Source organism: Pelophylax lessonae (assembly GCF_965119305.1).
Source record: "Pelophylax lessonae genome assembly, chromosome: 4".
Lineage (NCBI taxonomy): Eukaryota > Metazoa > Chordata > Amphibia > Anura > Ranidae > Pelophylax > Pelophylax lessonae.
In genome coordinates, this window is record NC_138771.1 from 384,722,880 (window position 1) to 384,746,378 (window position 23,499).

A 23,499-nucleotide genomic window follows, 5' to 3' on the forward strand; every position below is an offset into this window, starting at 1 on the left:
AGAAAACAACTTAGAACCCCCAAACATTATATATATTATTTTAGAAAAGACTCTGGAGAATAAAATGTCGGTCATTGCAATCATTTTTGTCACGCGGTATTTGCGCAGCGGTCTATAAAGCGCCATTTTTTTGGAAAAATTTTGAAAAATCACATTTCACTGCATTTAAAAAATACTAAACAGTAAAGTTAGCCCATTTTTTTTGTATATTGTGAAAGAACATGTCACGCCGAGTAAATAGATACCCAACATGTTACGGTTTAAAATTGCGCCCCCCCGTGGGATGTCGACAAACTACGGTCAATAGAGATCTCAATCTGCGACGCTTTAAATTTATTTAACGGTTACCAGTTTAGAGGTAGAGTGTAGCTCTTTTTTTTAAATTATTGCTCACACTCTGGCGATCGCGGCAATACCTCACATGTGTGGTTTGAACAGCGATTTCATTTGCGGCTCGACTTGCGTATACGTTTTTTTTTGTGCGCGAGCTAACGGTGACGGGGGCGGCTAAATTTTTTTTTTTTTTCCCATTTATTTTATTTATTTTTTTAACTTTATTACAGTTTTAAAAAAAAAAAAAAAAATCTGATCACTTTTATTGCTGTCACAAGCAATGTAAACATCCCTTGTGACAGCAATATGTAGTGACAGGTACACTTTATGGAGGGATCGAGGGTCTAAAAGACCCTAGACCCCTCCACTACACTTCCCTGTATGCAAAATGCCAAAAACGGCGTTTTTGCATACAGCCGATTTTCAAATTTGCCGCCTTTTGCGGCACAGTAACCCGGAAGTGACGTCATGGACGCCGCCTCCGGGTTACGTCAACGGAGCCCCGATCGATGCTGTTTCCGGCATTCATCGGGACTCCATCCAGCCGGCGGACGCGCCGGCTGGGTGCTCGGGGCTCCCGGTGGGACGGGAGCCCCGAGCAAAGCCACAGAAGGCGGCGGGAGGGGGGGGGGGACGTCCCCTCCCGCCCCCCCGGGTACCGATCGAGCGGCTCCCGAGCCGCATCGGTCAGTACCGACGGAAAGCCAACCGTCGGCTTCAAACCACGGTACCGGAATGATGCCTCTAGCTAGAGGCATCATCCCGGTACACTACCGCAAAGTTTACTGACGTAGACCTACGTTAGTATGCGGTAAGTGGTTAATGCACAGATCGTAGTAGGGACGTCATTGAGAGGTGGATGGCCGGCCAGAGACGGGACTTTTAAAACCTGCCCTGCGCTGCGCCCTCCTCCTTCCCCACGGCGGCCATTATTTTCGGCAATGTTAACCCATTATCGGTCGAAATGAGAGAGGCTCATTTTCGGCCGATAATTTCGGTGGCCGAAATTTCGGTGCATCCCTAATTCTTGCCAAACCCTATTAACCTTCTACAATGAAGTGAGCTTCCACCTAGATAAAGGAAAGCCTGTGGATGTGGTGTATCTGGACTTTTCAAAGGCATTTGACACCGTTCCCCACAAACGCTTACTGTACAAACTAAGGAAGGTAGGTATGGACCATAAGGTGAGTACCTGGATAGAGAACTGGCTCCAGGGGAGAGTCCAGAGGGTGGTGATAAATGGGGAGTACTCGGATTGGGCGGGTGTGGAAAGCGGGGTCTCCCAAGGTTCTGTCCTGGGACCAATCCTGTTTAATTTATACATAAATGATCTAGAGGAGGGGATATCGAGTAAAATCTCAGTATTTGTGGATGATACTAAACTAAGCATGCCAATATCTTCTATGCAGGATGTGGAAACCTTACAAGCAGACCTGAACAAAATAATGGGGTGGGCAACTACAAGGCAGATGAGGTTTAATGTTGAAAAATGTAAAGTAATGCACTTGGGCATCAGAAACACGAAAGCAATATATATATATATATATATATATATATATATATATATATATATATATATATATATATATATATATATATATATATATATATATATATATATATATATATATATATATATATATATATATATTTGAATCTTAATAAAAACTATTGATTGAAAAAAAAGAAGCATGAAAGCAAGCTACTCACTGGGGGGGGGACCTCTGGGTGAGTCTAGGATGGAAAAGGACCTGGGGGTACTGGTGGACAACAGGCTTGGCAGTGGCATGCAATGCAAAGCCAACAGAATACTGGGATGTATAAAAAACGGAATTTTTGTAAAATCTTACCTGTAAAATTCCTTTCTCTGAGTCCTCCGACAGTCGCCGCCCACTTCATATTCATCACCAATGGGGTTATGTCCTTTATTCCGTAGGAGTAGCTAGGCAATAGAATATGTTAGTACAAAGACTTTTAACATATCCCACCCTCAGGGGGTGGTCCCCTCAGTACATAACCCTCCACTTCCTGTATCCAACTCAGTTTCAGTGGAATAGCAGTAGAGAGTACATCAAAACCCCAAAAGAGGGGCGGGGGCGGCGACTGTCGGAGGACTCAGAGAAAGGAATTTTACAGGTAAGATTTTACAAAAATTCCGTTTTCTCTTATGTCCTCCGACAGTCGCCGCCCACTTCATATTCATCACCAATGGGGATGTCCCAAAGCAGTGTAAACATGAGGGGTGGGAAGAACGCAGCCGCGCCCAAGGCAACGCCGTCTCCCCATCAGAGAAAGGAACCTTACCAAAGGAAGGAAACCAGTTGGGCATAAGAACAAAACACTCGCTCAACAGGAGCAAGAAAACCCAGGGAAAAAACAAATATCCCAAAAAGCCAAAGAACCCGTAACAAGGGCTCTAGGGAACTGCCGCACTAAGAACCTTGCGGCCAAAGCAAGCATCAGCCGATGCATGAACATCTACTCCGTAGAATATCGTGAAAGTGTGTACGGTCGACCAAGTCGCCGCCTTACACACCTGGGCCACAGAGGCCCCATGACGACAGGCCCAAGACGTACTCAGAGATCTGGTAGAGTGCGCCTTCACAGGTCCAGGGGGAACTTTCCCCTTCAAAGCATAGGCCTGATCAATGGTCTGTCTGATCCATTTGGCGATTGTAGAAGCCGACGCCGCCATGCCCTTCCGAGGACCTTCCGGAAGGACAAACAAGGCATCCGACTTGCGAGAAGACTCAGTCGATTTGAGATAGACTCTAATCGCCCGGACAACATCCAAGGAGTGAAGCAACACCTCCGTCGGATGCTTCGGCTTCGCGCAAAGCGAAGGTTTGACAATGACCTCATTGAGATGAAAGTCCGAAACCCTTTTTGGAAGAAAAGAAGGGTTAGGTCGCAAGACCACCTTGTCCAAATGCACAACCAGATACGGAGACTTGCAGGACAAGGCTGCCAGCCCCGACACTCGACGAGTCGAGGTGATAGCCACCAAAAAGGCGACCTTCTTGGATAACAAAGACAGCGAGATCTCCCTGAACCTTTCAAAAGGAGCACGCTGCAATACTGATAGAACTAGATTCAAGTCCCAAGGGGGAAGAGGGTCCCTCCTAGGAGGGATCAGATGACGTACCCCCTGCACAAAAGTGCTAACCAAAGAATCAGATGCCACAGGCCGTTGAAAAAGAACGGCCAAAGCAGACACCTGACCCTTGATCGTGGCCAGCGCCAGACGCTGGTCAACACCCGTCTGAAGGAAGGGCAACACCCTAGACACCGAATAAGTGTCAGGAGAGAAACCCCTGGATTCGCACCAGGCAAAATACGCCTTCCAAGTACGGTAATAAACCTTCCCCGAGGAAGACTTCCTCGCATTCATTAAGGTGTGAATGACCTCAGGGGAAAGACCCCTGTTCTTCAGGACCTCGGTTTCAACAGCCAGGCCATCAAGGCCAGCGACTAAAGCAGGATGGAAGATCGGTCCTTGCGACAGAAGATCTTCTCGAAGAGGCAGACGCCACGGGGCGTCGATTGCCAGATTTACGAGGTCTGCGTCCTAGGACCGGCGAGGCCAGTCCGGTGCCACAAGAATCACCGTGGTCGGTTCCGCGAAGGAACCTGGACAGCAATTGAATCAGTGGGAACGCATACATCAGTTGGTACTGATGCCACGGGGCAACCAACGCGTCCGACGCGTCTGCCCGAGGATCGCACGTCCTTGCCACGAACCGTGGTACTTTGTAGTTCAGACGAGACGCGAACAGGTCTACCTCCTGAAGACCCCACCTCGCGCACAACATCTGGAAGACAGCCGGGTGAAGGGACCAGTCTCCCTGGTCCAGGGTTCGACGGCTCAGATAATCCGCCTGCCAAATTTCCACCCCCGGAATGTGACCTGCCGATATTGCCGGGACATGCGTCCCGGCCCAAGACAGAATCGCGGCCACTTCTCGAGCCGCCCGGGCACTCCTGGTGCCCCCTTGGTGATTGATGTAAGCCACCGCCGTGGCATTGTCCGTCTGCACCCGAACCAGGTAGCCGTGAAGATTGTCCGTCCAACGACGAAGACAGAGGAGTATCGCTCGCAGTTCCAGAACGTTGATCGGAAGGGAGGATTCCTCCGTCGACCAAACACCCTGGGTGGACAGAACGCCCAGAACACCACCCCAGCCCGACAGGCTGGCGTCCGTGGTGATCACCGTCCACGAAAGGGGACGAAAAGACTTGCCCCCTGATACTGAGAGGGATTGAAGCCACCACAGAAGATCCCTTCTGGTCTGAGAACTCAATGACATCTGGATATCCAGAGACTGCGGACGCCCGTCCCACTTGGACAATATCTCCGCTAGGAGATCCCGTGTGTGAAACTGGGCGAAGGGAATCGCCTCGAAAGCCGAGACCATCAATCCCAGACACCGCATGCACGTCCGAATGGACGAAGACGGAACGTCCCTGAGGGACCTGACTGCCTCCTGAAGAGCTGCGAGTTTTTCTTCCGGCAGGAAGACCTTCGCCTGGACAGAGTCCAGAATCATACCCAGGTAAGAAACCGAACCGATAGGCACAATGTCGACTTTGGAAAATTGATCGTCCAACCAAACTCCTGCAGAGTCTGCAACGTGACGGACAGATCCTTCTCCAGACTCTGGCTGGTCGCAGACCGAACCAGAATATCGTCCAGATACCCTAGAACCGAAATGCCCTGGGCCCTCAACAAAGCCAGAACCGGTGCCAGCACTTTGGTGAACACCCTCGGAGCCGAGGCGAGACCAAAAGGCAACGCCACAAATTGGTAATGATCTTCCGCTACGGCGAATCGAAGGTACCTCTGGTGACCCTCGAAAATCGGGATGTGAAGATACGCATCTTGCAAGTCGATGGAAGCCATGAACTCCCCCGGAACCAGGGCAGCCACCACCGGCCGCAGGGATTCACAAAGCGGTTCAGCGCCTTCAAGTCCAGAATCGGACGCACCTTGCCCTCCTTCCTGGGCACGGTGAGCAGATTGGAATAGAACCCCCAAATCTGTCCCGATGAGGCACCGGGACCACCACTCCCTGAGCCCTCAGGTCCTGCACCGCTAGATGCAGGTCCCGCAAACGCTCCGGGGATAACAGAAGACTTGAGGGAAAAAATCTGCTCTCCGGCCGAGAGAGAAACTCGATCTAGCAGCCAGATCGAACGATTTCCTGTGAATTGGGTGAGGGCACCCCTTCAGGCCGCACTGTTGTGGGTCGCAGAACCGGATTGGCCGGACTTTTGCTTACCTGCCCACGGCTTCTTGCGGGAGCCTTGACCCTTGGACGGCTTGCCCCAAAAGTGTGACCGAAAGGCACGAAAGGACCCCTGAGGGGGCCGAAAGAAAGCATTCTTTTTTCCAGGAGCCGTCTTAGTCTTGTGGGATTGAGGTAAGAGCGTGCTCTTACCCCCCGTGACCCCTTTAATTAGGGCATCCAGGGATTCGCCAAAAAGGCGAGAACCAGCAAAAGGCAGATTGGCCAAGGTCATACGTGAAGATTGATCCACAGACCAACACTTCAACCAAACCAGGCGGCGAGATAACACCGCCACACTGTGTACACGTGCAGCCAACGGAACCATATCCAGGTCCGCATCACACAAATACATGACACCCTGGTGGATTTGATCCACCATATCCAAAGTCGCCTGGGGGGCAGAATCAGCCACCAGGACACGCCTAAGCACCTGCGTCCAGTTCGCGACCGCCTGGGCCGCCATAAGTGAAGCAATAAAGCTTTCAACATAGAACCCATAATAGAATAGGTACGACGGGCAAAGGACTCCATCCTCTTGTCCGTGGCATCCCGGAACACCGGGGTGTCTTCAGCAGGAATCGCAGCGGACTTGTTCAAAACTGCTAACGCCTGGTCCACCGGAGGTGGGACACACCAACGCCCATCAGTAGCGGGCGTAAAAGGATAGCGCAGCTTAAACCTACTTGGTACAGCAAAAGGTTTGCGTATATTACACCATCGTTCTTTCACAGCGCGCTGAAAATCATCAGTGCATGGAAACATCTGCGATGATATGCTCCTTTTCTGCGTCCCATAAGCCGCCAAGGCAGCTGGAGGACATATTTCCTCCTCCAAACGCAGAGTTTGCTTGATAGAAGCAACCAATTCATCCATGAGTGCAAGCTCTTCAGACGAGCCAGGGGGAGAATTATCAACCCCCTCTACCTCAGCCTCCATTTCTGACCCTATAAGGTCCAGGGAGGAACGAGACCCCGATAAGGAGATCTCTGCCCCAGCAGCCCCAGTACCATCACCCTCTGAAACAGAGGAAATTGAAAACTCTGGGCCCTTTAGAGGATTGAGCAGCCACCAGCATTTGCACCTGAGTCGCAAGGCTAGCCACAATCGCAGCCAAATCCCCCCCGGGGGGGGAAACCGCAGTCCCCTGGCTTCCCACTAAATTGGCAGGAAACTAGTATTCCTGAGAATCCATGCCCTTGTAGTAGCAAAAATAAATGGGTGACCGCCCCTTTAAGAGAGCGCTGCGATCGTAGCCCACTCACACTAAGCATCCCACACAAGGGACCCCCACAGGGACAAGTATACCAGGGCAGGATACAGGGAATAAAGAGAAATGAACCTGGATAGATCGGTGCTGCTGCCGCTGCCTGCGGTGCTCCTGAAGGAAAGGAAGTGCCGGCATACAGGGCGCTCTATGAAAGCCTATGGAGGCTACAAGAAAATGGCCGCCATGCGTGTAAAACATGCGGCCGGAGCGATCGCAGCCAAAATGGCGCCGTTTTGGCACCGAAACCGCCGCTCCCACACCCCATGAGGGAGAAGTAAAACACACCATCTGCCCAAAAAAGGAACATGGCAAACCGCCGCAGCGGCGCTGTAATGTGCCCCAAGCATGAGAAACTCAAGCCCCACAGCACACAGCCATTCACACAGACAGAAAACTGACACAGAGTGCAGCCAGCCCCCCCCTCCTGCAGCCCACAGCATGCAATGTGAGAGATAGGGAAAACGTAATAGTGTGAACACAGGGCAAGGTACACAGTCCCAGACTGACACCCCCCAGACAGACAGGTCCCCACATAAATGCACTTACCTCTCACATGGCGTGGGGGACCCGCACAGGCGAACAAACCGCTGCACATGAGGCAGGGAGAGTCGCATCCAGGACGCATCAGAAGGTGGGTTGAGAAACCGCACAGCGTCCAGTGAGGTAGCCACCTCACCTAGCATCCCTGCACGGAACAGGGATGGGTCGTTCAGATAACTCAGGAGCGATACCTGACTGAACGCTCGATGGCGGGCTGAGAAACCACCGACCCACAGCCTGCTACCAGGGGGGTCAGCCCGAGACGCAGCCCGCATGATCCTCTTCATCAGAAGAACTAACGCTGGTAAAATAACAGCTAACAAGAAAGAGAGAAAAAACTCAAATAAAATCCAAAGAAAGGAAAGAGAGCTGAGACAAGGTGCCCCAGCACAGAAACTTCCAGCTACTCCTGACAGCTAGACAAATGAAACTGAGTTGGATACAGGAAGTGGAGGGTTATGTACTGAGGGGACCACCCCCTGGGGGTGGGATATGTTAAAAGTCTTTGTACTAACATATTCTATTGCCTAGCTACTCCTACGGAATAAAGGACATAACCCCATTGGTGATGAATATGAAGTGGGCGGCGACTGTCGGAGGACGTAAGAGAAAAGGGGATTTACTCCAGAAATAAAGAGATTATTCTCCCACTCTACAAGACTCTGGTCCGGCCACATCTGGAGTATGCTGTCCAGTTCTGGGCGCCGGTCCTCAGGAAGGATGTGCTGGAACTGGAGAGAGTCCAGAGAAGGGCAACAAAAATAATTAGGGGAATGGAGGGCATCGGCTATGAGGAAAGACTACAAGCACTGAACTTATTCTCTCTGGAGAAGAGACGATTGAGGGGGGATATGATATCAATGTACAAATACTGTACTGGCGACCCTAGCAGAAGGAACAAACTATTCAGAGAAAGGGAATACAATAGGACACGTGGCCACTCACTAAAACTAGAGGAAAAACTGTTTAACCTTAAAATACGTAAGGGGTTATTCACTGTCAGAGCAGTAAGGATGTGGAATTCTCTTCCACAAGCAGTCATATCAGCAGGGAGCATCGATAGTTTCAAAAAAAACTATTAGATGGGCACCTTAAAGACCACAACATACAGGGGTATACAATGTACGGTTAACATCAAACATACACACATCATAGGTTGAACTGGATGGACTTCTTTTAACCTCACAAACTGTATGTAACTAAGCAAGTCAAGTCCAACTAAATCTGCTAGTGCATTTAACACTCCCCAGACAATGCTGTTCAAAGGCCTCATTTATAAAAAAAATAAAAGTGGCAACTACACCAACCTTAAACTTGCCTTTGCAGTAAGATGCACATGGAAGGGCAATACACATAACAAAAAGATTTCCAAGCACACTTACCAGCCAGCCTGCAAAACTACCAACTTGACCCTAACAATTTACGTTAAAAAGAGAGGGTTTTGTTTGCACACATTTGCAAATATATGCAAAAGCTGCAGTGCCCACGTCAAGGCTCTGCTGTAAACTGCAGTACTAATGCTATAAAATTTATATAGTTTAAGTAGCAGCACATATTGCATTAGGATAGGTGTGCCTGGAAGAAGCCCACTCCTCCTTAAAAGGCAAAAGGGATACATGTGATGCCCAGGAAGGACGCAATGACAGCAAAGGCATCCAGTGAGCCCCTGCACTCAATTCAACCAACTGTACAAAAAAATGGCAACCACACCAACCCATAACTAGCCTTTGCACTAAGGTGCACATGGAAGGGCATCGCACATCACAAAAGGCTAGGTAAAGATTGGGGCGGTTGCCACTTTTTTTAGTTGGTTTAATTGGTTGCGGGGACGCAATGTATGCCTTCGCTGCCATCGCGCCCTTGACTTTTTGTAACAGGCTACACCCACATTTATGCTATAGATGCACAGGCCCTCCGATCCCCTGTCTGATGGGGGGGGGGGGGGGATCCCCTGCAAGCTACAGCTGTCACAATCTGAAACAAACGCAGCCGTGCAGGGCTCTGCACGTGTCATCCATTCACAGTGTTCTGTGAATGGGAAAGCTACAAGGTCTGACAGCAGTTGTCAATTTGTAGTTCTCAATGAACTCCCATTCCACTGTTGAGCGCTGTGGTAGTTCATTCATGCTTCCTGTCACATTGTAACTGTTTGGCCATATCAGAGGTACCACAGACCGTGGCATTACAATCATTTTTGTTATGGACCTGTAAAGCATTGCACCCACGGTCTGCTGATAATGGGTGCAATAGTGTACAGGTCCATTACAAATCTTTTTTTCCATGCAAAAAAAAAATATGCATTTATTTTATAAGTAAACTCATCCTTTGGAGGAGGAGTGGGCTCCCTCCAGGCACACCTGCCCTTAAAGTGGAAGCCGGTTTAAATAAAAGATCTATAGGTACAGTAAATATCATCTAAATGTGCACCGTTTAGGAGTTATTTACTATAGTAGCAGAAAATAAAGTCCCCAGCACATGCGCACTGCACTCTCAATGAATGGCATGCTGTCCATTGAGAGAGCTGTGCACGTGACTCCCACATACATGCGCGGGGTGTATTCATTGTGGCTCGCCCACTCAAACAGCCGAAGCCTGGAAACCTGGGTAAAGATGGAAGCCCTGTCAGCACACCGCTGCAGTGCTTTGTTCTAAGCCAAGTCTTTCACAATGTGCTAGTAAGCATACTAGCACATCATGCTATTATCCTGCAGGGAACTATTTTGGGATTTTTTTTTTTTTTTTTTTGCAGTTTACCTTAATCTATCCTATTGCTATGCACTGTAAAGCCCCTAAAATCCATACATTCAGTGAGTGTTAAAGCGGTTGTATCCTCACCAAAAAAACAAAACAAACCCTGCAGGACAAAGCATAATGAGCTAGTATGCATCGCATACTTATCTTAAAACAAAGCCGCAACACGGTCGCCTGGGCACCGCTGAGGGAGCTGTCATGTTCCCTCGGCGTCTCTGCGCTGTGAGTGTCCAGAGCCGCGATGACGTCACTCCTACACATGCGCCGGACCTTCAGAGCGCATGCAGGTTTAGGAGATCATTTTACCTACAGGTAAGCCTCATTATAGGCTTACCTGTAGGTAAAAAGGTAAATAAGCGACGATACTTCTGCTTTAATGCATTGTAATATCTAGACTATTTGTTAAGGCCATTATAATGCATTAACATTCAAACTCTAAACGCATCTAGGGTTTATGCACATTCCACATTTCTGCTCTTCAGGTCCTCTCGTAAACATGCCTTAGTGTTTCCAACCCCCTCTCCCCTTTTCAGCCCCTAAACCATGGGTGTCCAACCTTTTGGGTTCTCTGGGCCACATTGAGTATAGAGAAATGTTCCCGGGACGCATATAAAATATATACTGTAGTTAAGGTATATAAGTAATAAAACGCCGTTGCGCCCTTCCCGCGCCACCCCCCCACCACACTAATTTAACACAACTAGAGGATGATCACATAAAATGGAATCAGTATACAGAGGTTTACTTCTGAGAGATAATAAAGGAACACTCTAACCACCATGACCATGTCAGTGATTTGAAGTGGTCATGGTGGGAGGAGTCAGGAACACTGCATATGCTGGGATACTTACAGTTAAGTGCTAAGGGATAGTTGCCCCTCTAGCACCTATGACTTAGGCAGCCAGAAAATGGCATGTCCTTATTCTTACATGTATGAACAAGGACATGACATATGATAAAAATGGGGATGCACCGATATTCGGTTCGGAAATCGGCCACCGATCCGGACAAAATAGCTGGATCGGAGATCGGTAAAATGTAGCCGTCCCACGGGCCGATCCGGTTTTTGCTGAGTAACGGCTCAGCCATCCCTTACTAGGTGCAGTAATAGTATGGGATGGGAGCCACTACTTCCTGTATAGGTCCAACTCACAGGCGGAGTGATATCAGATGCACTCCGCCTGTGAATGGAGGAGTCACACACACGAAGCAGCGGCTTTGCTCTGTACTGCAGCCACTTGCTTTGGGTGTAGCTCCAGATCGGTTCCGTATCGGTATCGGCGATTTCACAATGCCAGATATGGGTATCGGCTCCATAAAGTCGGATCTGTGCATCCCTAGATAAAACACAACTAGTTATTAAAAAACATATTGCAACAATTTACACACGCTAATGCACATACCTTTTCTACTTATTTGCAGACTGCTGGCGGTTACTACTGGTGGATAATGCTGGAAGGTAGTGTTGGTGGGTAATGCTGGTGGGTCCTTCTGGCAGTTACTGCTGGTGGGTAATGCTGGACCCACAGGCCGTGGCCAACGGCCATCAGGACCCGCAGGCCAACGGCCATCAGGACCCGCAGGCCAACGGCCATCAGGACCCGCAGGCCAACGGCCATCAGGACCCGCAGGCCAACGGCCATCAGGACCCGCAGGCCAACGGCCAGCACCAGACAGTATTGAAGGCCATTTCCTATTTTAAGGTTACTGGGTGGGATGGAATGTAGGGGTTAGGTGGGGGTGTCAGGGTCTCTCACCTCAGTAATGCCGATTGAAGCTCCTTGCACAGCCTCCTGGAGGGTGATGACATCTTCCTCTGCCTGCCTCCAGTCCAAAGACTCCGGGAGTTTTATAAAAGTAAGCTGTTCTCACTGCTGCAGCCATCCAGATATACATGACCCGCCCCGCCTCAAGACTCCGTCTCTGGGAGTTGTAGTTTCCTGCTTCCTGCTGCTCAGTTCTCTCCACCCACCGCCACCAAGAACTTGAGCACTGTCCGTACTACAACTCCCGGAATGCAGTGCAGCAGCAACTCAGCCAATCGGCGGCTGTGGCAGCCGATTTCCTCAACAAAAAAAATATGTCAACAGACAGCGGCCGTGAGAGCGGCTGTTTTCAATAAATGTTAGCGGGCGGGAGACTTGAATTCTGTGGTCGGTGGGCCGCATTGCCGCCGGCCCACGGGCTGGTCATGCCTGCCCTATACGCTCCTCTTCCGATACACCTGTAAATGCTTACGTGTGCATGGACACGCACAAGAGATACTTTTACAGGCGGTGAAGGAAGAAGCAGCTCAATTCTTGTAAAAGTGTTGTCATGTTTGCATGAGCCCTAATACAGGAGGTTAGTAAATCACCAGATGAAAATAGGGGGGGGGGGGACTAAAAAGAAAACAAATGCAACACATCTACTGAATGTAGGGCTGCAACAATTAATTTCATAATCGATTAGTTGGCCGATTATTGGTTTTGATTGAATCGGATAAATAACCTTAATTTAATTTAGTTAATACGCAAGTTAAAAAGCAATTTATTCTTAAAAAAATCTATATACAGTGGTAAACACACTTGTATAAAGTACTCGAAACCCATAGAGTAAAAGTACAAGTGCTCTATCAAAAAGTGACTTGAGTAGAAGTGGAAGTGCTCTATCAAAAATTGACTTGAGTAGAAGTACTAAAGTATTCCAAAAATTTTGTACTTAAGTATTGCAAGTAGTTTTTTTTTTTTTTTTTATTTTGCTACTCAAGTACTGAAAGTAAAAAGTACCAGTACTGTGTTATGTAGTTATTAAAGAAAGAAGTCAAAAGTTTGAACATCATATTGTTTTTTATTATTTCAAATGATTAACCTAAAAAGGACAATCACAATTCCTTTGGCTGTAACTTTTTGTAAATAAAAACAGATAAAGTATGTCCCTCCCTTCCCCCTTTAAAGCATCACTCCTTCTCTTCCCTGCATGTTTTTTTTCTCCACAGCTTATTGGTGCGCAAAATCATATATAAACCAATGTGATATACAACAATATATTCCAATAATGAAATAAAGGAATTGTGTATGAAATCAAAGTCAATAAAAAGTCTATATACTGTGTGTATATATATATATATATATATTATATATATATATATATATATATATATATATATATATATATATATATATATATATATATATATATATAAAATGCCATAATACCATACATATATCTGACAAAACAAGATGAATATTTTCAAAGGTGCAGGAATCAAACAAGTGCTATTCCAAATAATAGGTGCAGACTTGTGGATTTCCCCCTTACCCGGCAGATTAAGGTAAGTGCAAAATAATATCCAAATAGACTCTTCCAGTGAAACAAAACTGCAAAACCTGTGCTCTCAACTTCCAGTGAAAAAAGCAAAATCAGCCTCTTACCAGAAAAAAGGTCTATGTACGCTTGTGACTCTCCTTGGCTGAGGGAGGTTCTCTTTCCCCTTAACAGCAGATATGTAGACCATTTTATTTATACATACAGTAGCATTTATTTTCGTATGCGCTGATTTACACATGACATTATACACATTTTTTTTAACTTCATGAAACCTGCCATCTACTGTTCTGGCAGTGGTAATTTTTATAATTGTAACGAGTAACTATGCAGCACCAAAAAAAAATAATATCGGAGTAGAAGTATTGAAATTATGGAAAAAGTGTAGTTAAGTAAAAGTGGAAGTAGGAGAAAAAAAATTCTACTCCAGGAAAGTACAGATACCGCCTTTCGGTACTTAAGTACAGTAGTGAAGTAGTTCTACTTAGTTACTATACATCTCTGGTGGTAAATATAAATACCCAGCTATATGGTTAGGAAGCAAAATCTCTAATCCACACTGAGAATACTAGACAGAAGAAATATACTGTATATACTATTAGAGGTAGGGATGCACCGAAATGAAAATTTTGGTCCGAAACCGAAAATGCAGGATGCCCTTGGCCGAAAACCGAAAATTACTTTTTCCCCCCATATAATTTTTAAATAGATGGAACAGGGGCATACACCAAAAACAGGCAGCGACATACACCTGTCGCTGCCACCCTGGCACAGTATATGTACTGTGATGGGTTGGCAAGTGGTTAATTTAATTACCAATGGTATTTGTATTATGCAGCATGAGGGGGTTAATGTATTGCCACTGCTGGTCACTGATGAATTAGTGACCAACCAGTGGCAGTTAATTAACCCCTTTGTGCTGCATTAGTGCAACCAGTATCAGTGTTAATTAACACTGATATTGGTTGCACTAATGCAGCACAAAGGGGTTAATTAACTGCCACTGGTTGGTCACTAATGCAGCAGTGACCAGCAGTGACAATACATTAACCCCCTCATGCTGCATAATTAATACGAATACCAATGGTAAGCTGCCTCAGCCCTCCCCCCTCCCCGCATCAGCCTCAGCATCCCTCTCCTACTCACTCAGCTTCCTCCGGTCACGGTGTCCATTATTCAAAAGTCCCGCCTCTGGCCGCCCGACCGCCTCCCGGTGATGTCACTACTACTACGATCTGTACATGAATGAAGTGACACACCGGGCGGGAGGGAGGGCGGGCGAGCGGCCGCTAATAGCTGTCACTATGTGAGCCTTTCACTTCTCTTCAATTCCCTGTCAGCGGCACGATGTACATTGCATTAACTGACACTCCGGGCAGGGGGGCGGGGCGAGCGGCCGCTATAGATATAACTATGTGATCCTTCCCTGTCAGCTCAGCGGGACAGTGTGTGAATGAGAACTGACCTGACACCGGGCGGGGCGAGCGGCCACTAATAACTAGAACTATGTGAGAGCTTCACTTCCCTGTCAGAGGAGATACGTGCCTGACAGGGAAGTGAATCTCTCACATAGTTCTAGTTATTAGCGGCCGCTCGCCCCGCCCCCCCCCACCCACTGTCAGGTCAGTTCAGTTCTCATTCACACACAGTCCCGCTGAGCTGACAGGGAAGGATCACATATAGTTCCATCTATAGTTCCCGCCCTCCCGCCTGGCATGTCCCTTCATTCATACAAAGATCATAGTAGTAGTAGGGACGTCATTGAGAGGCGGGCGGCCGGCCAGAGGCGGGACTTTTAAAACCTGCCCTGCGCTGCGCCCTCCTCCTTCCTCACGGCGGCCATATTAATTTCGGCAATGTTAACCCATTATCGGCCGAAATGGGATAGGCTCATTTTCGGCCGATAATTTCGGTGCATCCCTAATTAGAGGTTGAATCTGGTTAATACCATTAGACTCAGAATTTAAAGAAAAAAAAAATTGAAAGACTGTTTTGCCGATTTATGGCAGACTCCCTTGCCATAGCTGGATGAGGTGGCTGGATAAAAGCTAACTGCGCCTGCTGACACTTACTGATACTTATACTGGCCATACAAAAACAATGTCTTCCTTCAAAAAAAATTCTCTTTTTAAGAACATTCCTTCGATTTTTTTAATCGTTATTGGGGTCAAACTGACGGTCATTTCTGACCACAGTGATGGGAAAATTTGAATGAGCAGTATAGAAAACGTCTTGGTTCAGACAGTGCAAGTGGTTTTCGTTCAGAAATTACATTCGTTTTAAAACTGAATGTTAAAAGCAAGTGACGTTTTCAAACAACATTCTTTCATTTAGCGAATGTACAAATATTTTCCAATACAGGTATGGCCAGCATATAGTACAAAAAGAGCAGATATTCCCTACCATAAAGGGGTTCATTTATACTGTGAAAAGGTGAAAGTAAAAACAGATTACTTTCATCTCACACACACACACACACGTGTGCGCTGCGCTGCAGTCAGTGCATAACTGCTAGAAAAAAAAAAATAGACATAGACAGTGGATTGGAGTCAGCGCCAGTGGACTACCGCTGCAGTAGAACGCCACTCACTGCTGCAATTTTAAATCACTACTGCAGTAGTGATTTTAAATTATTGCAATGAGTGAGTGCCCTACTGCAGCGGTAGTCCACTGACTCCAATCCAATCCACTGTGACATGTGTAGCTGTTGCCTACTTGCCTTGCTTTTTTTTCTACCAGTATTGCACCGACTACAGTAGTTGCAGTGAGTGCCATACTGCACACAGAGTAGTCCTCCACTGACTCAGAGTCCAGCCCAGTCCAATCCAATCCACTGTGTCATGTGAAGCTGTTGCCTTGCTCTTTTTATAGCAGTTGTACAGTGTGTATGTGTATTTATTGTGTAGCTGTTGCCTATTTTTTTTCTAGCAGTTTTGCACTGACTGCACTGCAGTAGTGAATTAAAAATATTGCAGTGAGTGAGTCCACTACTACAGCACTTTATTATACATTAATGCACAATCAGATGATGTGAAATGCTAATGTACTACTCCTTGCAATTGAAGTCTTCCTATCAGTTTTTATGCAGTTAAGGTGTGAAGAACGAGCACTTAATGTTAAAAATGTTAATAAATAAAGATAAACATGTTTGTTAAGAGATTTGTGTCGAAATTTGTGTTTTTTTTTGGAAAATTTTACATGTGTGAAAATATCGGCCGATACTGATATGCGATCGGCGAAATATCGGTAATCAGCAACGAAAAAATGATATCGGTCAATCAATACTTTAAATGTAATTCCTTATATTACCGTCAGTCTATTAGCCTCCACCTTCTCTGGGTTCAAATGCTAATCTTACCTGGGTCTTTAACCAATTCCATACAGAGCAGTTACACCCCCTTCCTGCCCAGACCAATTTTCAGCTTTCAGTGCTCTCGCACTTTGAATGATAATTACTCAATCATGCAACGCTGTAACCAATCAAGTTTTTTATAATTTTTTTCACACACATAGAGCTTTCTTTGAGTAGTATTTAATCACCCCTGTTTTTTTTTTTTGCGATATAAGTGAAAAAAAAAAAAAAAAAAAAAAACATTTTGTTTTAGTTTTTATTATAACATTTTGCAAATAAGTAATTTTTTTTCATAAATGTGGGCCAAAATTTATACTAGTACATATCTTTGGTAAAAATAACCCAAATTAGTGGTTATTTAGTCTGTGTAAGGGTCCTTTCACACGGCCGCTCCGTGTGTCCGCAAATCATCCTATTTTTTTGCGGATGATTTGCGGACTTTAATGTAAGTGAATGGCACTGCGGATGTCAGCAGAATACCATCCGCTGACATCCGATTTTCCTCCTTTCAGTTCTGTTCCGTTTTCTCGAATGGAACAGAACCCTATTTTTTCATCCGTGTAAAAAACGGAAAGGAAGGAAAATCGGATGTCAGCGGTGTCATCCGCTGACATCCGCAATGCCATATACTTACATTATGTCCGCATATCATCCGCAAACGGATGGGATGATATGCGGGCACACGGAGCGGATGACACAAATGTCATCCGCTCCGTGAAAAAAAAAAAAAAAAGTCCCGCAGCGGACTAAAGCAGCGGAGCGGCCGTGTGAAAGGACCCTTAAAGTTTAGAGTCTACAAGCTATGGTGCCAATCATTGAAAATTGATTACACCTAATCACACCTGATGTACCGACGGCCTATATCATTTCTTGAGGCCCTGAAATGTCAGGACAGTACAAATACAAATAATGTGGGACTTTGTCACAGCATAGCCACATACAGAGGCCCAACATGCAAGGAGCACCGTCAGGTGTTCTAGGAGCATAAATTACACATATCATTTCATTACAAGCAATCACACTTTTGAAGGACCTGGAACACGAAGACAATGCAAACCCCCACAAAATGACCCCATTTCGGAAAGCAAACACCCTATCACATAAAGAGGCACATGAGCTGGAGACAAGGTACTCGGGTACGCTGATTACATGTTCTCGGGTACTCTGATGGGATACAGAGAGGTACTTGGGTACTCTGATACAGAGAGGTACTCGGGTACTCTGATGACGGGTACTCCGATGACAGGTACTCAAATTATCCAAGTACCTGTCATCAGAGTAACTAATGGGCTGGTGACAGGTACTAGGGTACTTTGATGGGCTGGTGACAGGTACTTTGATGGGCTAGTGACAGGTCCTCTTTATTTTGGGGGGGGGGGCAATCAGTGTGTTTTGGGGTGCACTGTATTTGGTAACTAGCTGTTACCGCAATCTCCTCCTCACACAGGATAAGTGTGTAAGGAGAAAAACACGGTGACAGCTAGTTAGCGTGTTCCCTGTTGACATTCTGTGACCGACTGTGATTGGACACAGCCGGTTACGTGGTAATGAACCAATTTCATTGGCTCTTTACCCTGATCAGGGATGGACTGTGTCAGAGTAACACTCTCCATCCCCGATCGCCGCTCTGCGCGTGGGAAGTGCATGTGGCCGGCTGTGATTGGACACAGCCGGTCACATGGTAAAGAGCCGTTTTTTTTTTTAATGGCTCTTTACACTGATCGGGGATGGGCTGTGTCCCGATGGACATGCCACATCCCCGATCGCCGCGCTGCACACCCCCGGGGGGGCTGGAGATCAGCTGATCCGGGCGGACATCATATGACATCCACCAGGATCGAGAGACACTTCCTGCCGGCATCATATTACTATGGCCCGGTAAGGAAGTGGTTAAAGTGATTTTTTTTTTTGTTGAACAACAAACATGTTATACTCACCTGCTCTGTGTAATGGTTTTGCACAGAGCAGCTCTGATTCTCCTCTTCTTGAGTCCCCCACTGATGCTTCTGGCTCCTCAGAGTGCCCCAGTAGCAAGTTGCAAATTATAGTAAAGTGTGCCCCTATAGCAAGGTAAACTACCCACTTCCTGCCCAGGACTACATGACCCATGAGGCACTGCTCCTTACACATCCAGCTGTATGTGTGCTGCACTGTATTTCCTGACATTTAAACAAATAATGCATTCTGTATGCAGGCCAACTAATCGACTGATCCACTAATCGATTATAAAAATAGTTGACAACTATTTTCATAATCGATTAGTTGTCAATTAGTTGTTTCGGCCCTGATTGTGGTGCATTAACCACTTCCCTACTGGCGCATTGTAAAATGATGCCGGTAGGAAATGCTTTGTCCCTCCGGGCGGACGTCATATGACGTCTGCCCGTTCTCGCCCCTCTTTCTTGCTCCCAGGGGTGCGCAGAGCGGTGATCGGGGATGAGGCGTGTCCCACAGGACACAGCCCATCCCCGATCAGTGTAAAGAGCCAATTAAAAAAATTACTCTTTACCATGTGACCGATTGTGTCCAATCACAGCCGGCCACATGCACTGTCCTTGTGCGTGTCAGAGTGGCGATCGGGGATGGAGAGTCACTGACACGGCCAATCCCTGAACAGGGAAAAGAGCCAATGGAATCATGATGTCAAGATATTGGTCTGGTCTGTGAAGTGGCAAAGATAAATAATGTTACATGTCATTAGTGCAGTAAATACGAATTCTATGAATTATTCATAAAAGTGGGTTAAATCCCACTCAAAGATCAAACCGGCCGGCATATATTTTGTCTATTTGATTGCATGTGTATGGATTTGACAAGACAGATCAGAGGCTATCCATTGTGGAATGCACTAGACCTGACTGTCCCGGGGGTATTTTTATGTTTTTTTTTTTTTTTGGTTTTAGGTGGAACTCCGCTTTAATACAACTGGCCCGACAGCCCCAATGCATAGGTGTGGCACTGCGGCCTAATGCTCCGCCTACCCTCCTCTGCCCCCAAGTATGGCAGGAATCATGTCAATAATATAATTTCATTTCTTTAAACATCCTTGAGCAAACATATCGAATTGCATCATAACAATTGAGACTTTTAATTGCATATGATGGCAATAATATTTTGGACCTACATACCTCATATGTGCCATCGCAATATGTCACTGGGTTAGTAAGATTACTCCTATCTTATAATATATTTGGACTTGCGTTTGCTGTCACTTATTATTTCACTTATTTGTGTAATGACTCTGGGACGTCCTAGTCATTATACAAATAAGTGAAATAATCCGATGATCACAATCAGTGGCAGCAAACACAAGTCCAAATATCTTAGGCTGCAGTAATGGGCACTGATAGCCTGCACTGGTGGCCACTGATGGGGCTTACACTGATGGGCAGTAATGAGGCGGCACTGATGGGGCTGAACTTATGGGAACTGATGGGGCTACGCTGATGGGCAGTAATGAGGCGGCACTGATGGGGCTGAACTTATGGGCAGTAATGAGGCGGCACTGATGGGGCTGAACTTATGGGAACTGATGGGGCTACGCTGATGGGCAGTAATGAGGCGGCACTGATGGGGCTACGCTGATGGGCAGTAATGAGGCGGCACTGATGGGGCTACGCTGATGGGCAGTAATGAGGCGGCACTGATGGGGCTGAACTTATGGGAACTGATGGGGCTACGCTGATGGGCAGTAATAAGGCGGCACTGATGGGGCTGAACTTATGGGAACTGATGGGGCTACGCTAATGGGCAGTAATGAGGCGGCACTGATGGGGCTACGCTGATGGGCAGTAATGAGGCGGCATTGATGGGGCTGAACTTATGGGAACTGATGGGGCTACGCTGATGGGCAGTAATGAGGCGGCACTGATGGGGGCTGAACTTATGGGAACTGATGGGGCTACGCTGATGGGCAGTAATGAGGCAGCACTGATGGGGGCTGAACTTATGGGAACTGATGGGGCTACGCTGATGGGCAGTAATGAGGCAGCACTGATGGGGGCTGAACTTATGGGAACTGATGGGGCTACGCTGATGGGCAGTAATGAGGTGGCACTGATGGGGCTGAACTTATGGGAACTGAGGGGGCTACGCTGATGGGCAGTAATGAGGTGGCACTGATGGGGCTGAACTTATAGGAAATGATGGGGCTACGCTGATGGGCAATGATACACTGTGGTTGTGATCTGTGGTTTACAGATGACAAGGCGGGTCAAAAATGGGAAGGGGTGGGTCATATTTAAATTAGGGGTGCCCAAGTTTAGTCAGGCCTAGGGCAGCACAAAACCTAAATACACCACTGCCTGAGTTCCCCCACAGCATAGAATGCATTGGGGAAACAAAAAAAAAAAAAAAAAAAAACACACACACCTGCATTTACATCCCTTTAAAGCAGAGTTCCACTCAAAAGTGGAACTCTGCTTTAAGTGGTCCTGACCCCCTGACATGCCACATTTGGCATATTTTTTTTTTTTGTTTGGGGGGGGGGAGCGGATACCTACATTTGACAGGTACCCGCTCCCACTTTTGCTCGGGTGGAAGTTCTCCTCTGCCCCTCTCACCCTGCAATCTTCTGGGACATGTCAGAGGACCCAGAAGATTGCCTGTCCATTCAGCAAAGCACAGTGTGAAGCTGTCACAGCCTGGTGCCCACGGTGCCAGGGGGGAGACGGAGAGAACCGAGGCTCCCCCCGGACGCATCGCTGGACAGGCGAGTATGTGCTTATTAAAAGTCAGCAGATACACTTTTCGTAGCTGATGACTTTTCGTAGTGACGACTTTTCGTAGTGACGACTTTTCGTAGTGACGACTTTTCGTAGTGACGACTTTTCGTAGTGACGACTTTTCGTAGTGACGACTTTTCATAAACACGAAAACGGCTGGAACTCCACTTTAAAATATATATAGTACTACCTGTACACTGCAACAGGTTGGATTGATTTCTTCCACTAGCAACAGTTTTCTAGAAAGAAGTTAGAGGAAGGAGTGATGTAAAAAGCCATGGAGCAGTTTCTAATTTGAGCACAATGCCATAGAGATAAGGAAGACTTGTTGCAGAGGCTGCTGACATTGAACAAGCAATCCGATAGGCGTACACAGGCAGAACAGAAAGTTCCAGTGGGAAGGGCGTGGTAGTAAATTCCAAACACCGAATTAGGTAAAACATTCTTGTGTGGGGAACAATACTGGGGGGGGCGGAAAGTTCACACTAATCCTGGAACACCATATTACTTTGCTCTAACAATTCCACATGTTACAGAGTTACCTAACATCAGAAATATATATATATATACACTGTATAGCGATGATGTGAAAGCCATGCAGATACCGAGAAGTGTGGAAATCGGATGATTATTCCTCTCACAATTACACAGCACGCAGAGACGCCCTGTCACGTGACCCCATGTTAGAAAAGGTAATCATATAGCATGACGCAAACAAGTTCCAACCATTACTTGCCAAGTATTCTATTCAATAAAGCACGGCAAAGATTGACAGCGATACTACAATCCAGCCCGAACTTGTGCAACAGGCGATTTTACCTTTACCAAAACCAAATAGGTCCATGCATACAGCTTTACTTAGCAAATGACTCACCAATCGCTCAGTTTTCCTCTCCGACGTAGTTTATAAACTAGGAATGGAAGGAAAGAAGAGTTCCAGCCGTAACAAAACTTCCCAGGTCGGGGAGTTGGTGGAGGAAACAGGATGAGACTGGCAGTTCCTGTCTGTAGGCTCCTCCCACTTTGGTGACCGTCTGCTGCTCCTATTTGCTGACCGGGAAAGTGCTGGATGTTATCTTACATTCCAGACAAGCCGACTTATGAGTCAGTCACACCTGTATAAGGCAGTGAGGGGAACATTTCATATACAGTATACCTTTCTGGGTGACGTACTTTATACTGCTCTGCCACACCTACACCCATTTTATACTGTGCTTTCACCTACTCCTCACCTCACATAAAACTATCAACACATTTATTTTCCTAGCATTGCTTCCTAAAGGCAAATCCTTGTTTTTATCATTTCATATAGAGTTAAAGTAATAAAAGGGAAACACTTAGTTCCGCACAATGTGGAAAAGTTATATGAAAGCTGCTGCCTCCCCAACAAACCCATCCCTAGCTGATGGAAGTGTTTTGGTAGTGAAAGGGTGTAGTATGGGCGGGGCTTGCTTTACAGATTGCTGGGAAAGTAACTAGAAGGAAAGGTTCCATTCACACCTGAGCGTATCCTTTTCAGGCGTTTTTTGGGCTTTTTACAGCCGGTTTTCGGGCTTTTTTTGCTGGTGTTTAACCACATGCCCACTGGGCACTTAAACCCCCTTCCTAACCAGACCAATTTTCAGCTTTCAGTGCTCGAACATTTTGAATGACAATTACTCAGTCATGCAACACTGTCCCCATATGAAATTTCCGTCTTTTTTTTTCACACAAACAGATCTTTCTTTTGGTGGTATTTAATCATAATTGGGTTTTTTATTTTTTGCGCTGTAAATGAAAAAAGACCGAAAATTTTGTAAAAAAAAATGCATTTTTTCTTCGTTTCGGTTTTAAATTTTGCAAATTAGTCATTTTTCTTCAGAAGTTTTGGCCAAAATTTACACTGCTACATATCTTTAGTAAAATAACCCAAATAAGTATACATTTTTTGGTCTTTGT

General features: G+C 46.4%; 1 protein-coding gene across 1 annotated transcript in view; it reads right to left on the reverse strand.

The window, feature by feature from the left end:
- CTNNA1 (catenin alpha 1) overlaps positions 1-22,571 on the reverse strand; it is a 342,634-nt gene extending 320,063 nt beyond the window's left edge. Inside the window, exon 1 of the mRNA XM_082255676.1 lies at positions 22,436-22,571. The gene's annotated coding sequence lies outside the window, so the exon portion shown is untranslated. The remainder of the gene's footprint in view (positions 1-22,435) is intronic.
- Positions 22,572-23,499: the final 928 nt, after the last annotated feature.